This window comes from Castor canadensis, chromosome 6, assembly GCF_047511655.1.
Source record: "Castor canadensis chromosome 6, mCasCan1.hap1v2, whole genome shotgun sequence".
NCBI classification, from domain to species: domain Eukaryota; kingdom Metazoa; phylum Chordata; class Mammalia; order Rodentia; family Castoridae; genus Castor; species Castor canadensis.
Window position 1 is genome coordinate 44,733,790 of NC_133391.1, and position 16,338 is coordinate 44,750,127.

At 39.6% G+C, this 16,338-nt stretch overlaps 1 protein-coding gene and 1 non-coding gene across 7 annotated transcripts in view; one reads left to right on the forward strand and one right to left on the reverse strand.

The window, feature by feature from the left end:
- The first annotated feature begins 6,699 nt into the window (after nt 1-6,699).
- Nucleotides 6,700-16,338, forward strand: part of Evi5 (ecotropic viral integration site 5) — a 195,695-nt gene continuing 186,056 nt past the window's right edge. For 2 of the 6 annotated variants that reach the window (XM_074076466.1, XM_074076469.1), the window contains exon 1: nt 6,708-6,865. The gene's annotated coding sequence lies outside the window, so the exon portion shown is untranslated. Of the gene's footprint in view, nt 6,866-16,338 lie in introns of all 6 variants that reach the window. The other 4 variants (XM_074076472.1, XM_074076468.1, XM_074076471.1 and 1 more) reach the window with 4 other exon arrangements.
- On the reverse strand, nt 9,925-10,056 carry LOC141424521 (small nucleolar RNA SNORA51). The gene has a single exon (XR_012449432.1). It is a non-coding gene; the product is annotated as a small nucleolar RNA SNORA51 (small nucleolar RNA).

Sequence of the window (16,338 nt, forward strand, 5' to 3'; positions counted from 1 at the left end):
TTACTATAAAGCAACAATTTTCTAATGTACTTTCTTCATCCCTTCCCTGCTTTTTTGATGGGAGTGGGGATGGAGTGCTAATAAACATTAGATAAAGTCTATATCTGACTTTACTGACATTAGACCACTTCACATGAAATAAAAACAGATCTAACCACACATTTATCATTGGATGCTCTTTATCTTGGCTGATAAAGAAACTGAAACTTGCAGAGGTAAGTCAAGACCAACTAACTGGTGCCTGAGTCAGGAATTTTCTAATTCAGTGTCTCTATTTATTTCTTTTTATATTTGTACATTGGTGCTTTATAGCCTTGGAAACCAGCAATTACAATAGCTACTACTTGTTGAGTGTTTTGCATGTGTGCTCCATTTAATTGTCACTTCAATGCTTAAGTAGATATTATTATCACTGTTTTATGGACAAGAAGATTGGAGCTTGAAAGGGTTAAACACATTTTGGCAAGTACACTTGAAATTGTAGATTATAGTCTAGTCATTTACATTAATATGGAAGTTACTAGTTCCCAGAAAATTGGATAGTTCAAGTGGAATTATTAACTCTAATTGCACCAGTTGTTCTCTTGCTTCAAAACAGATAGAAAGTCAAGAAATAAACTTCTCCTTTTACCAAGTGGGATGGAAATTGGCACACTATTGATGTCCCATTTTGGTGGCATGATCCTAAATGCTGTTGTTTGGTTTGTGATATTAATAGGTAGAAATGATATCTGAGCTGTATAGCCACAAGCTCATTTTCACCACAACCTTGGCAGATCTAGTCTGTAATCCTGCAACAGGATTGTGCACCTCTTAGCAAGGTTCTTTCCTAAAATGATGTTGGTGTTTCACAAACAATGGATATGGTGAAGGTAAAGTGGCGAGGCTAAAGCCATTCTTATAACCCCAATAGGTGGAAAGGTGACAGCTTTTGTGCTTGAGTATCTTTTAGATTCATATTGTGGTAAGTAATGAGCCTAATGAGGTATGCTGCTAGTTACTGTTTCATTGTAAGCCTTCATTTTTCCAAAGCAAAAAGTTTTGAACATCAGCCAGGACTCTCAATGGGTGTTATGTTTCCTTTTTCTAGACTAGCACTGCTGGTATAACTTTCTGATGGAGGGAAACAATTCTGTGTCTGTGCTGTCAAAGACAACAGCCACTAGCCACATGTGTAATTATGGAGCACTTGTGATGTGTGAATTGTGACTGAGAAACTGAAACTTTAAATGTAAGTAGTCACACATGGTGGCTCCCAGGGCCACTATCAGACAGTGCAATTCTAGAATGTAAATGAGTGCCCTTGTTCTCAAGCTCAAATGCCAGCTGCCCAGGGAAGGGTGGTGGTGTTCACTGGTGCAATTGAACTCACTGGTGGGTTCCTCCTCTATATCTGGGGTTATTTGGGTGTCTTAAGATATTGTCTCCCTGGCTTTTCCTTTCTGTGAGTAATGGTGCTCATGTGGCTGGCTTAAACATCTTTGGCAGTTAGGAGCATGGTTTGTGATTTAACCCTTGCCAGGTTTAGATGAGATTCCCCTCTCCAGACAGTAACCCAAATCCATGCTAAACGTGTGCAGTGTCAGAACATAGAAAACTTTGAATTGCTAACTTAATTTACTGCAAATGAAACTGCCTCTAGGGAGGGTGCTACTGCCTGTTGCACTGTTCTTCCTTATCTTCCTCTCTGAGTGTGAATTGATGAGGGGCAGGAGCTGGAGCAGAGATGTTATTCGTGTAGAATTCACACAGGGAGTTTTCACTTACGCTAGTGCTAGAGCACTCGTGACAGGCTATGATTAGCTCTTTCTCTGGTTAGAATTAGCTATTTCAGTGAGACATTAAAGTGTAAGCTCTCTTGCCAAATAAATTAATGTGCTCAGGGTGAGTGAAAGAAAGGGGTAAACCAAGGATAGTGCTGGAGGTCAGAGATAATGATATACGCTTCCCTTATCAGGCCTATTAACTTGAGACCATACATTTTAGGCACTTGGCATGACAATGCTCAGTTGGTATAAATTAAATATATACATATAAATATATTTTAAAATATGAATTTAAAGCCAGGTGCCTATGGTTCATGCCTATAATCCCAAGGAGGCAGACATCAGGAGGATTGTGATTACAGGCCATCCCAAGCAAAAAGTTTCCATCTCAATGGAAAAAAGCTGAGTATAGTGTGCACGCCTGTCATTCCAGCTATGGTGGAAGTGTTAAATAAGGAGGATCACAGTCCAGGCTGGTCTGGACAAAAAGTGAGGCCCTATCTCAAAAATAACCATAGCAAAAAGGGCTGAAGACATGGCTCAGGCAATAGAGCATCTACCTTGAAAGCTTAAAGCCCTGAGTTCAAACTCCACTCCTCTAAATACATACATATATGTGTATATACAGATTATATAATATACTACATAATGTATTATATATTACATAATATATAATTTAAAATTTTAGATTACAGTATAGTCATTTGCATTAATGCAGAAGTTACTAGTACCCAGAAATGTATATTATAAAAATAAAATTTGTACCAGTAAAAGGCTTGTTTTTCATCATTCATTCAAATTATGTTGAACACCTACATAGTCCTGAACACCTACAAAGTCCTGGAGCTATGGAGAAACTTAAGACAAACTATGGTTTTCCTAGTTTTTTGTGTGTGTCAGACTGAAAGTGTGGCTCAATCAGTAGAGTACTTGCTTTGTAAGTGCAAAGCCCTGAGTTCAAACCCCAGTCCCACCAAAAATAAATAAATAACCAACTCAAAAAAAGCCAAGCAGTGATGACTCATGCCTGCAATCCTAGCTACTAGGGAGGCTGAGATTAGGAGGATCAAGGTTCAAAGCCAGCCCAGGGAAATAGTTTGCAAGACCCAATCTCCAAAATAACCAGAGCAAAATGGACTGGAGGTGTGACTCAAGTGGAAGAGGAGCCTGTTTTGCAAGCTTGAAGACATGGGTTCAAACTCCAGTCCCAACAAAAATAATAGATAACCCATCTTTTTGTGTGCATGTGGTGCCGGAAGTGAATTGTATAGGCCAATGAGCTGCACCTCCAGCTCTGTTATGATTTTTTTAACCACAATTACTTTTACTTTTTCTGGATTTCAAATAAACAGAAGCATACAGTCTGGAGTCTTCATTCACATGCTTTAAAATTGAAAGCGTACAATTTTCAACCTTTTTAGCTCACAGTAAAGTTTCCTTCCTATCCCTGACCCCTAGTCACCCAGTATTCCTCTCTTAAGCAACCAGTATTATTACTTGCATGTGAGTTTATCCCATAGCTATCTTTTTAATTCAGAGATTGTTATAGGCAATGTGAAACCACATTTTATTTATTTATCTCGCAAATGGTAGACATTTTATTATTTGTTTTACAAAAATAGGTCTCATTATAACATTTTTGTACAAGTATACAATGTAATTCAATCATACTTACCCCACATAACCCTCTGTGGTCCCCCCATTCCAATGCCCCCATACCAAATAGTCTCCTTTGTACATTCATGTCTTTTTGCTTGTGTTTAGTTTTAGATTTCATATATGAGAGAAAATGTGACATTTGTCTTTCTGAGACTGCCTTATTTTGTTTAACATGATTATTTCCAGTTCTATCAACTTTCCTGTAAATGACATAGTTTCGTTCTTCTTTATGGCTGAATAATACTTCATTGTGCATAATTTCTTTATTCATTTATCTGGACATCTAGGCTAATTCCTTATCTTGGCTACCATGAATTGTGGGACAGTAAACGTGTGTGTAGGTATCTCTATTGTATGCTGACTGTGAGCCCAAGAGTGGTATAGTAAGATCATATGGTAGTTCTACTTTTAGGTTTTTTAAAAATTTATCGAAATGGGATCTTATGAACTTTTTGCCTGGGCTGGCCTTCAAACCATGATCCTCCCGAACACTACCTTCTAAGTAGCTAGGATTACAGGCATGAGCCACCAGGCCTGCTCTTTTTTTTAGTATTTTTGAGGAACCTCCATGTAGTGGCTAGACTAATTTTCATTCCTATCAGCAGTGTATAAGGGTTACCCCCCCATCCTTGCCAGCATTGGTTGTTGTTTGTTTCTTTATTTTTCGTTTGTTTGCATCTGTTTTTGATCATAGCCATTCTAACTGGGGTGGAATCTCAATGTAGATTTTTTTGGCAGTACTACGGTTTGAACTCAGGGCCACATGCTTGCTGGGCAGGTACTCTACCACTTGAGCTTGCCCCCACCCCTCAATGTAGTTTTGATTTGCATTTTCTTGATTGCTAAAGTTGTTGAAAATTTCTTCATGTATTTATTAGCCATTTGCACTTCTTTTGAGAATTGTCTGTTTAATTCAGTTGCCCATTTGTTGATTGTATTATTTGTCCTTTTGATGTCCAATTTTTTTAGTTCTTTATACATTCTGGATCTTACTCTCCTGTCAAATGAATAGCTGGAAAAGATTTTCTCCTATTCTTAGGCTGTTTCTTCACTCTGATATTTGTTCAGCTTTTATATTTGATGCAATACCATTGCATCAATTTTTCCTCTTATTTCCTAAACTACTAGAGTCCTACTTAGAAAGTCTTTGCCTGTGCATATAAGTATATATATCTTTCTTTTTTGGCAGTATTGGGTTTGAACTCAGGGATTCATGTCTGATAGGCAGGTGCTCTACCACTTCAGCCATGCCTGCAGCTCTTTTTAATCTGGTTATTTTTAAAGTAGAGTCTCACTTTTTGCCCAGGCAGGCCTGAACCACAGTCCTCCCATTTTTGCTTCCTGCTGTTGCTGGAATGCCAGGTATGTACCACCACAACCAGCCTTTTTTCTGTTGAGATGGGGTCTTTCAAGCTTTTTGCCTGGGCTGTCCTTGCACTTCATCCTCCTGATTTCAGTCTCCCAAGTAACTAGGATTACAGGCATGAGCCACCAGTGCCCTAGTCCTCTAGTAGATTTAAAGTTTCAGGTGTTATGTTAAGGTTGAGAACTCAGTTTTAAAGCTTACCCAAAGAATATTATATGACAGACCAGCTAATACAATATAAAATCAGTTTTAAAAATAAATGGAGTTCTTTTTAGATTGATTCCAAATGTCAAATTGTGACATTTTACCTTTCTGTGACTTAGCCAAATCTAGTTCAACTTCTGGCACCTATGATTCTCATTCATTGAACAAATATGTACTGAACAAATGCACCTTCAGACAGAGTAACTAGTTAGAAGATTAAGTGGGTGGTCTTTTTACTGCACCTCTCAGGTAAAAGTAGTTCATTGTTCTTGTGTTTTTTTTCTTTTGTAATTTTTTTATTACTATACACTGATAGTACAAGGCAGTTTCATTGTGATAATTCCATAGATGTGTACAGTGTACTTTGAACAAATTCATCCCCTCTATTACAGTTCCTCAATTCCTCTGACTCCAGCCTTCCCTCTTGCCCCCTTTGCAAAGTGTTTGGTTGGTTTCCTTGGTTTTGAGTACAGTGGTAAAGCAGGAGATAAAAGAGGACAGACCCAAGGAAACTTTGCCAGATAAAAATCAAGAGGATTTGCTTGATAGATTGAATGTAGAAATGAGTGGTTGCTTATTAAGGTTGTCTGGTACTTATGTAGGTAGGGTACATTAAGTTACAATGAAAGTGTTAATTGAAATTGACTTTAAATAATTGTATGACCTAAAGTTACACAAAAATTTGCCTCAGATTAGTTTCAAATTTTCAAAGTTTTTAGCTGGGTGGAGGACGTGGTTTCACTTCCTATTTCTTGTTATTTCCTAATATCGTTGAAAAAGTAGTTTTTCTTCTTTTTGAAATGTTTATTACAGTGGAAAGGCTTCTGGAGATTGTCTTATAAATTTAAATAATTTAAGATTAGAAAATAATCATGGGTTTTAAATTCTAGACAAGTAATTTTAAAGATTTTTAAAAATGCGCGATAACTACTATCATTTTTGTCACTTCTAAATGTAAAACGGAAGCAACTTATATTGCCATTATGGTAATCATTTTATTTGTTATTATTATCTGCTTTTCCTGGGATTAATAGGTTGTTTCTGTCCGGAACTAAGTTCTTTCCTTCTAAGAATTTCTTCATCGACGTTGGATGGCTGCCCGGCCGGACCTCACACACGTGTCCTTGTCTTGCCCCTGCCGGACTCTGCGTAGACCCAGCGTGTCCAGACGATTCATGGAAGTGTTTTACGTTCCCAAGTGCCCTTCCACGTTGATTAGTGCTTTTGACAGTGACCTAACGTCACCTCTCTGGGGACTGGGGCGGCCTTCCCGAGGCTGTGTGTCTGCGCCGCGTGCCCCCAGGCCTGGACGACGGGCGCAGTCGTCGCGAGGCCCGCAGCTGGCCCGCAGCGCCCGGCACCCCAGGGCGCGTCGTCTGCAGCTTTAACGCGCAGGAGGCGGACCCAGTGAGCGGGGAAGTCCGCGGCTCGCGCGGCCGAGGGCCGGGGCACGGCAGCCAGGGGCGGAGCCAGAGGGGGTGCCCCGCCCCTGCTCCGCCCGGTCCAATCCCTTACGACTTCTGCCTTTCTCGGCGAGCCCGCCCGGCCCCTAACCTGCTCGAACCCATTATGCGGTAGAGGCGGCCGGGTCTCTTTAAGGGCTTGTCGCGCCTGCGCTTTGGGCTCTCCTGACGCGGCTGGGCCGGACCCCGGAGGAGCTGGCAGGCACGCAGGCGAGGGGCTGGGGGCGCTCGAGACGACGGCGGTGTCCGGACAGGAAGGTGACCGACGGTGGGGCGGCGGCCCTGAACTCCAGGGTGAGCGCAGCGCGCCTGGGAACGCAGGGCCGGGGCGCTGGGACGCGGCGGCGCGGGCTGCCGGCTGGATGGGAAGTTGATGTGTACGGCGAAGTCCACCCTACGTCTCCAAGGTGAGCGGCGCTGCGCCAGGCCGGCGGGCTCGGGCGGGCGGGCCGCGAGTCCGGGTTCCGCGGAGCGCGCAGCTGGGCCGGGGTGCGGCGGAGCCCGGTCGCCGCCAAACTTGCCGCGCGCGCCCGGCCAGGGCCTAAGCGCCCCGCGTCGCCTCCGCCGGCTTTGCGTGCGGGCCACAAACCCGCCCGCGGCTCTCCCTGGGAAGGGACCCGGCATGGTCGGAGGCGCGTCTTCTCAAATCCCGCGGGGATACCGACACTTCCCTCTCGGCGACCCGAGGGAAGAGGCGGCCTGCGCCCCTTACTTGAAAAGTTGGTGGCTTTATTTGGCCTCTGGGCTCTGCGCTAGCCGTGGCTCCAGGCAGGTGATGGGGGAGCCAGGTGTGCCAGGTGAGTCGGAGGATGCGCCGGAGTGTCAGTAGCAGTCAGAGTTGAATCACCTGGTGACTAGTGTGCAAGCCTCAGAGTAACCACGGGATTTCCGGTAGGTTGGATTGTGGTGTCTGCTTCAGGGTCGCTGAGATTTCTCTGGTCCTTCTGCCTTTTGGGCGTCTTAGATTATGCCTTTTTACCGAAGGACATCCTTTTACCGAAGAGTTAACCAAAACTTTTGGAATGGTTCCCTCGCTTTTCTACAGTTAGAGGTGATTTTGAAAAGCAGCAGCGTCTTCTTGCAAAGGTAGCGTTTCTTTGGGATACAGTACAGAACAATAAACTCCTCTCTTAGCTGAAAGAATGAATTTCAGTGTTTGATGAAGTTAGAGAAAAATGATCTGGTAGTTTTTAAAGTCAGTAGCTTTCTTTCTGCTTTTAAATTTTAGTAGTAAAAATCTCATCAGTGTACTAGTGTATCACAGGTAGGGTTTTTTTTTTTTCTATTCTAAAACACTAGCCTTAAGATCTGAGAACTTTGTCAAGAAAGTCTTACAAAATTTACCGAAATATAATATACAGAAAAAGCTTATAATCCCAAGTGCACAGGTAATGGATTTTTACACAGACCAAGAAAGAGTACATTACTAGATTGAGATATATTCCTAGGAGTGGAATTAGTGGTTTTTTGTTTGTTTTTATTTTTTGAAACAGGGTCTTGCTATGTAGTCCACGCTGGTCACAAATTCGAACTTGTAATACCTCTGCCTTTGCCCGCCTATGCTGGGACCACAGGCTGTTACTACCACGTCCAGCAAATTACTGGTTTTTGAGGTGTGTGAACGTTAAAACTTTAGAGACTGTTGAACATCTTCCCAAAGTGGTTGTACCTATCATCAGGGAATTTACCCCAAGTCCTTGCTGATGCTTGTCAACTTAAGAAATTGTTGCTATTGTGGTAGAGGTGCAGTATTGTATAGGTATGGTTTTATTTTGCATTTTCCTGGTGACTGGGGTTGAAAATCTTTTAGTGTCATTTATATGTCCTGTAATAGGTCTTCTGTGATGGGCCTGTTAAGTTTTTTCATTTGGTATGGTTGTTTTCTTATTGTATACTTATTTTTCTATTGATTTTAATTTTTTTTTCCTTTTTTATTTTTATTTTTCTCTTAGAGATAGAACCCAAGACCTTCCACAGGACACTGTCACTTTCCAAGGTTTCAGTTAGCTGTGGTCAATCAGGGTCTGGAAATAGTACATGGAAAATCTCATAAATAAACAATTTATAATCTTTAAATTACATGCCATTTTAAGTAATGAGATGAAATCATGAGCAGACTTGCTCTAAGGGGCAATCAGATTGACTGTTTTGGTGCTGCAGTGCTTGTATACAAGTATCTCTTATTTTACTTACTAATGACCTCAAGGCAAGAGTCACAACTTTACTCTGGCAATTTGGATGTACCCAGAGTAAAGCCATACAATACTGCTTTGAAGTGAAAAGATGGAACTTCTTGACTTAATAAGGAAAGAAAAAATCATATAATGAGATCATTAAGATCTACACTAAGAACAAAGATTCCCTCTGTAAAATTGTGAAGAAGGAAGAAGTTTGTCTTAGTTTTGCAGTAGCATTTCACACTTCAAGTTACAGCCACAGTGTGTGATGAGGGCTTACTTAGTAAGGTGGAAAGGTGTTACCCCAGGTTTCAAGTATCCACTAATGTATTCCTTGTGGATAAGGGGTACTATTTTCCCAACTGCCAGTACTCTGAGAGCTGGGCTATGGGGGCTATTGGGGTTGCTATTTGTTGAAAACACTGTTGCTTAATCCTTTGGCTTTCAGCCTTAAGCCTCGTTCTACTCTTCTTGGGTCTGGAATCTCTTCAGGTTAGGGTTTCCAGGAATAAATTATGAGACGATAAGGATGGTGGTCTAAAAGGGAACCTAGGGAGTTAAACTATACTTTATACAGACCAAATCTCTTCCCTTCCCATTAGCCCCAGGTCCCTTCATTACTCACCTGTAGATTCCCAGGTTCTGAACCTTTCTGGGGTTCTCTGAGTGAGTCCAGTTAGCTTGCTTCTTAACCATATTCCTAACCATATTCCCAACCATATTCCCTTCTGCAAACTGGCAGGTTCAGTTTTCCTCTATTCAGTCACTTGTTCCTCCATCTTTTTTCCTTATTTCACGGATACCATGTCTTCTCTTATCTATCTAATGATGTTAAAGATAGTTTCACCAAGCTTTCTTTGCTTTGCATAGTTTGCTTCCTCCAAGTTATTTTCCATTTGATATTATAGCCTTATAAGTAGAGGCCCTTCTCAGAGGTCTGGCTGTTAATCCTTTTTTATCTGTTCATGATTAAGATGGGCAACTAACAGCTAATTGGAAGCCATAACCTTGTAAATAGGACTTCTTGACTTCCAGTTTAATCCTGTAATCTAAATTATAAAGTGTGGTTTTTAACTTTGGCTGCACATTAGAATCACATGGAGAACTTCAAAAAATGTCCTTGCTGCTGCTAGGGCAAATACATGATAATCTTTAAGGGATAAGTCACAGGTATAAGTACTTTAAAAATCATAGGTGTTGTTGCGACACCACATCTGGCTCAAAACTCTATCCTAGTTTTAGTAGTGTTAAGTGTATGGTTTGATTTTTTTTTTTTCTTTTCTCCCACTCCATGTCTTCCCACTCACAATACAGACCTGGCACAGGGCCTGAGCTGAGGTGTACATAGGGTAGGTTTACTTTACCTTTTCTTTCTAAATAGTCAGTGTAAGAACACAGTGTAGGATAAGCACCAGGTGGCTAGTTTGATGATTTTTAAAATTTTAAAAAGTTTATTATTGTACTGGGGGTACATTATGAAATTTACAGAAGTGCTTACAATATATCTTAAATTCACCCCTCCATCATTCTCCTTTATCTCCCCTCTTCCCATTCTTAGAATAGTTTCAGTGGTCTCATTTTTCCATTTTCATACATAAGTACTTAATATTTCCACCATATTGACCCTTCTGTACCCTTATAGCCTTCCTCTCCCAGTTATACCAACCCCCAGACAGGATGATAGTTTTTACTATGTAACTAACACAAGGTTCAGAGCATGATGAAAATCTTAGTATATGTTTGTATATCTTTCTGTGTCCCTACTCCCTGCCCAGAGGCCAGTTGTTCTGATTTCTGTCTTTGTCGATTATCAACAGTGTGTTTTAAAGCTGCACTAATGATTGCAGTGTGTAGCCAAGATGGAAAACCTTTGGTTTGGGTACTGTTTAAGGCTATCTTATATCTATCTATCTATCTATCTATCTATCTATCTATCTATCTATCTATATCTATCTTTTGTTTTGGCTTGGTCAGATTTCCCAGAGAGTATTTCAGTTCTCTGCTTGAAAGGTTGAAGTCAACTTGTCAGTGATCTGGGAACTTAAGAAAAGAGAGCTCCTGAGTAATGAGCATTTCATATATAGGGTCATATAATTTCATTTCTTAGGGTACCTATTTGTTTGACCATGTGTGCCATCAGCTGCCTCATTGAGGGTGTGTTATTCTGCAATTTGGAGGGGAATCTAGGGTTCAGCTTTCACCTGATCCTTTCTTAATTTAGTCCCCCTTCCTCTACTTTTTGTGGCAGTTATTGAGCCTTTTGAGGATTCAGTGGTATATTGGGTTTGTTTTTAGTTGTCAGCCCTACTGGATTAGAATTTGGCCATGTCTCTTTTTCCATTTTCCCTCCCCTTACCTTTGTGTCCTAAAAAAATGTGTCAAAACAACAATAACAAAAAATTGTTTTGGCGGTACTGGGGTTTGAACTCAGGGCCTAGAGTACCACTTGAACCACAACCCCAGCCCTTTTTAACTTTAGATTATTTTTGATAGGGTCTCTTCATTTTGCCTGGGCAGGCTTCAGATTGTGATCCTCCTACCTCTACCTTCTGATACCTGGGATTACAGATGTTGAACACCACATCTGGCCCAGAACTGTATCCTTGTTTTAGTAGAGTTTTGTGAGGTAGCAAAATTAGATGTGTATGTTCAAGCTACACCTTAGTCTGGATGTCCACCATCTGTTTTTCATTATACAAAAATGTGTTGCCATGTGACTTCCTCTGTAATCTCCTCCTTACAGAATTACACATTTTAAATTTCTTTTTTTTTTTCTTCTGGTGGCACTGGGGTTTGAACGCCATTTAAAATTTTTTATAGTTATCCAGTTAGGGTGCCAGGAGGAAGAGGACCTAAGTATGGGTTCAAGCTGTCATTTCCTTTGATGTCCCCAAATTATTTTTAGAAGTACTCATTGTCCCAGAATCTTATCTCAGAATTGGAAATGATTTTAAAGGTAGTTTAGCCTAATGAACTATTTGATATTTTCTGTAAAGTAATTGTCCATTTAACATGGAATACTAATGGTAAAAGATGAATAACTAAAGAAATGGGTTGGGCAGGTGGATATGTGGAAGGGGTCTGGAAATCCATACATGCATTAAACATTGAATGACTAAGTAATAGATCTTATATTTTTATAACGTAAGATTTATTAAAAAGTCATGGTGATGTTAGTTCAATTAATAATAAATCCAGTTACTGTCTTAGGGAGAGGGTAGTACTTAGATGTTTTTATTTAGAAAAAGTTCCTATATCAGAAAAAGTAGGAAACTATTATTAAAACTGTACAGATCTTAGTTATGGTTAACAGATGATTTTAAAATAATTAAAACCACCCATTAAAGCTTCTGTATTAAGTATCTTTGATAGCTTGTTTATTTGTTACTCTATATTTTTATTCTTTTTGAAATATTTATTGAATCCATAGGTTAGCAAATGTTGTCTTTTCGGGGAGCAGTACTGGGATTCATAGTCGGGGTGCATGCTTGCTAGGCAGGCACTCTGTCACTTGAATCCCAGCTCTTTTTGCTTTTGAGACACACACTCAGCCTTTTTGACTTCAGTTATTTTTCAAATAGGGCCTTAGGGCCTCAAGTTTATGCCCAGGCTGATCTGGACCATGATCTTCCTATTTATGCATCCCATGTGGCTGGGATGACTGCACCAGCCCCCACATCTAGCTTTTTATTGGTTGAGATAGTGTCCCCATGAACTTTTTGCCCCAATTGATGTTCAACAGCGGTCCTCCTGATCTCTCCCTCCTGCGTAGCTACGATTACAGTTCTGGATTCAGCTCATATGCTATTCTTTTGTGACAAGAGTTTTCATCCTAAGGTTCATGATGGAGTAGAAATATTATAAGTATATTTTCTTTTAGGCTAACTTTATATAATTTAAAGTATTCACTTTTGAATTATGTCTGTCATTTTTCTGTATTAAAATGTCATCCTTTGTCTTATGGAATTAATGATGCCAAGTAGTAACATTTTTAGCAACATAAGCTGTCGTCATTACATTGCTTTTCAAATTAATTTTTAACAAGCTTTGTATAAAATGAGCTAGAGGCTTGTGGCTCATGCCTATAATCCTAGCTACTTGGGAGACAGATTAGGAGGATCGCAGTTTGAGCCCAGCTTAGGTAAGTAAGTTGAAAGACCCCCCTGTCCAAAATAATAGAGCAAAATGGACTGGCGGTGTGGCTCGAGCAGTAGAGCACCTGTCTTGCAAGCTTGAAGACCTGAGTTCAAACCCCAGTCCCACCAAAAACTAACCAATCAAAAAACAAAAAAATTCCAAGCTTTATAAAATGCAAATGCTATCATTACACAAACCTTTACTGACCTTTTTGCTCCACCATAAATTGTATTACTTTTGTGTTTGTATAAAAAAATTCAAGCTATCAATCAGAGATTACATTGGAAATTACTATTTATCATGGTGGCATGATAGTCTTTCTTCATTAGAAACACATAGATTAATTAATTTGTGTTTTGTAGATAGAGCCTGTCGACTATATATAGATACATTACAAAAATATGAGATCAATTATTTATTCAATGTTTAATGCACATATGGATTTCTAGACCCCTTCCAGAAATCCACTGTCCAAGTTTATCTGAAGGAGTTTTCCCATTTCTTAGTATTGCACCTTGCCTGATATGTTTACTTCTTACATTTCTAGCTGTTCATTACTGTATTTGTACTTCCGGAGAACTGTCCTTGCCTGTGCTGTTTGCATTTCTCCTTGCTTGGCACATTCTAGGCAAGCATTCTACCATTGCAGTTTACCCTTTCAAATGGCCAGAGACAATGTGGGTTTAGTACTTGTTTTTGTTAATTGTTAATTGTTCTTTGTGTTCATCCAACTCTCACAGTTATACTCTGAAAAATGTTCCTGAAAGCTGGTTAAACTGGCTATTATCTGGGCTTTCATTGTTGATTTTGCTATTCAGTGTCTTGTAAGTTCATTATTAGGACTCCTTAAGGAACTGCTAGTTCCCATGTTCTTGGAAGGGACCTTGATAAGAAATAGGAACAGAACTGGCTTTGTTATGGATGATCTAAAAATTTTTCTTGTTTGTTCATAGGAAAACTGTGTAGGCACTGATGTAGAAATGAGGATGCAGATTTTGACTTTGGTTTTGTGTTCAAATGATTAGTTGCTTTGCTATGTCAAAAGTGAATCCAGAGTTTTCATAAATTGTGCTAATAAGTTTATTAAAACAGTGTTAGTGGATACTGGATGAAATTGTAGCTTTAATGAACGATTATGGAATATGAGACAATTCATGAGAAAAAAGAAAAATGGAGTATCTTTAAGTATACCAGATAAAACTGTAGTTTAGACGAGTGATCCATAAATTATGGTGAGAAGATAAGATTTTTTTTGGGGGGTGCATGGGACTGGAGTTTGAACTTAGGGTTTTGCACTTGCAAAGCAAGTGCTTTACTGCTTGAGCCATACCTCCAGTCCATTTTGCTCTGGTTGTTTTGGAGATTGGGACTTGGGTCTTGAGAACTGTTTTGAGAGTTTGAGGACTGCCCTTAAACTATAGTCTCCCTGATTTCAGCCTCCCAAGTAGCTGGGATTACAGGAGTGAGTGTCTGGCCCCTGGCTGAGAAGATAGATCTTGAAGTAAATTGAGGATGAATTTTAAGGAATAAGCCTATGAAAAATATAATGCTTTTGGATATTTATTTGGAATGCATGTAGTAGATGAGCATGGAATTAAAGACTCAACTTGGCTGCCTTTTTGAGAATATGAAGAAATATCTATTGCACTGGTAGATGAACAAACTTATAGAGGTTGTCAACAGGATAATACATTTACAAAATCAGGAAAATGAGTCAGTTAATGATCTAAAAATTTAATGATGCTATGATGATAGATAGTGTGGAGATAAGTGTGATGTATATTCTATATGGACAAAATTCCTTGCTCATAAGATTTACAAACTAAGGAAAAGCACAGTTGATATGTTCTTGTTTTTGAGTAAGATGACAATTTTTAAAAGTAATTTAGTGATAGCTTATTTTTTTCTTAAATCTTAAGGATTTTTGTAACTAGTTAAGGAAAATGCTGAGTGATGTAAGTTTTAAATGTTAGTATTTGCTTAAAAATTTTTTCAGTGCTGGGGATTAAATCCAGGGCCTTGAGTATGCTAAGCACGTACCTACCATTGAGCTATATCCCTACCTATAATGTCATTTATATTGATATTTTTAAAGAAATGGATCTAAATATTTTGTCCAGGCTAGGCCCAAACTCCTGCGTTCAAGCAAGAGACACTGTAGAGTAACTGGGACTGCAGGAAAGGACCAAAGTGCCTGGCTAATTTTTTATTTTTTGTGGGGCTGGAGTTTGAATTCAGGTCTTTGTCCTTGCATGACAGGCTCTCTACTGCTCGAGTCACATTGCAGTCCATTTTGCTCTGGTTGTTTTTGGAGATGGGGGTCTCTCAAACAGTTTGTCCAGGTTGGCCCTGAACCATTATCCTCCTGTTCTCAGCCTCCCAGGTAGCTAGAATTACAGGATAAAATTTACGTATTATAAAATACATAGAACTTAACTTAATTCCATGAGTTTTGATAAATGTATATATATAGTATATACCATCAGTTAGTTTTTCTTGTTCTCAGCTTCACATAAATAGAATCTTGTGTGTGCATATGTGTTCTGGTTGGGTTGGGGTTTGCACTCAAGTGCTTTGCGCTTACGATGCAGGCATTCTACTGCTTGAGACACACCTCCAGTCCATTATGCTCTGGTTATTTGAGAGATGGGATCTTTCAAACTCTTTGCCCAGGCTCACCTCGAACTGCAGTCTTTCCAATCTTAGCCTCCTAGGTAGCTAGGATTACAGTCATGAGCCACCTGCACTCAGTTCATTGTACTTTTTTTTTGTATTTGGCTTCTTTTGGTGAACATGCTGTGTTTCCCACACTTCTTCCCATTGAACCCCACAGGGTCTCACTCTTGCTAGACAAGCACTCTTAACACTGAGCTATATCTTCAGCCCCTCAACATAATGTTTTTGAAATTTATCCATGTTGTTGCACATATCAGTAGTTCTTTTTAATCTGTATTTAGTAATCTCTATGAGTATACCACAATTTGTTTATCCATTCTCCCATTTGCTTATTAACAAAATTGCAATGACCATTTGACTGTGAATCGTTTTGTAGATGTACACTTTTATGTCTTTTGGGTAAATAACCAGGGGTGAATTACTGGATCATAAGATACATGTATGTTTAACTTTAGGAGACAAGGCTAAATAATTTCTCTAAAGTGATGATACTATTTTACATTCCAACCAACAATCTGTGAGAGGCCAAGTTGAGTAATAAATCAGAAATGAGTCTCAGAAAGATTATTTGGGATCAGTGAGGTACAAAATATAAGATAGGGAAAACACAAGGAATTGGTAGGGGGGAAGCTTATGGACTCTAGAGCTGTAAGAATGTGTAATCCTTCGACTTGGTCTGTGGGATAAGAATAAGGGAGGAATGAGATGACCAGTCCCCCCACACACATATGAATCAGAGGCTGTTGGATATTAGTCTGCTAACCATTCATTAATAGAGTGAACACAATGGAGGTAAAAGACTTGGCGGGAAGAGTGAGTGATAAATTACATTTTGTTTGTAAATAGTAATTTGGGTAAAAGGAAGTAGATAACTCTGGGAGTTATTTTTC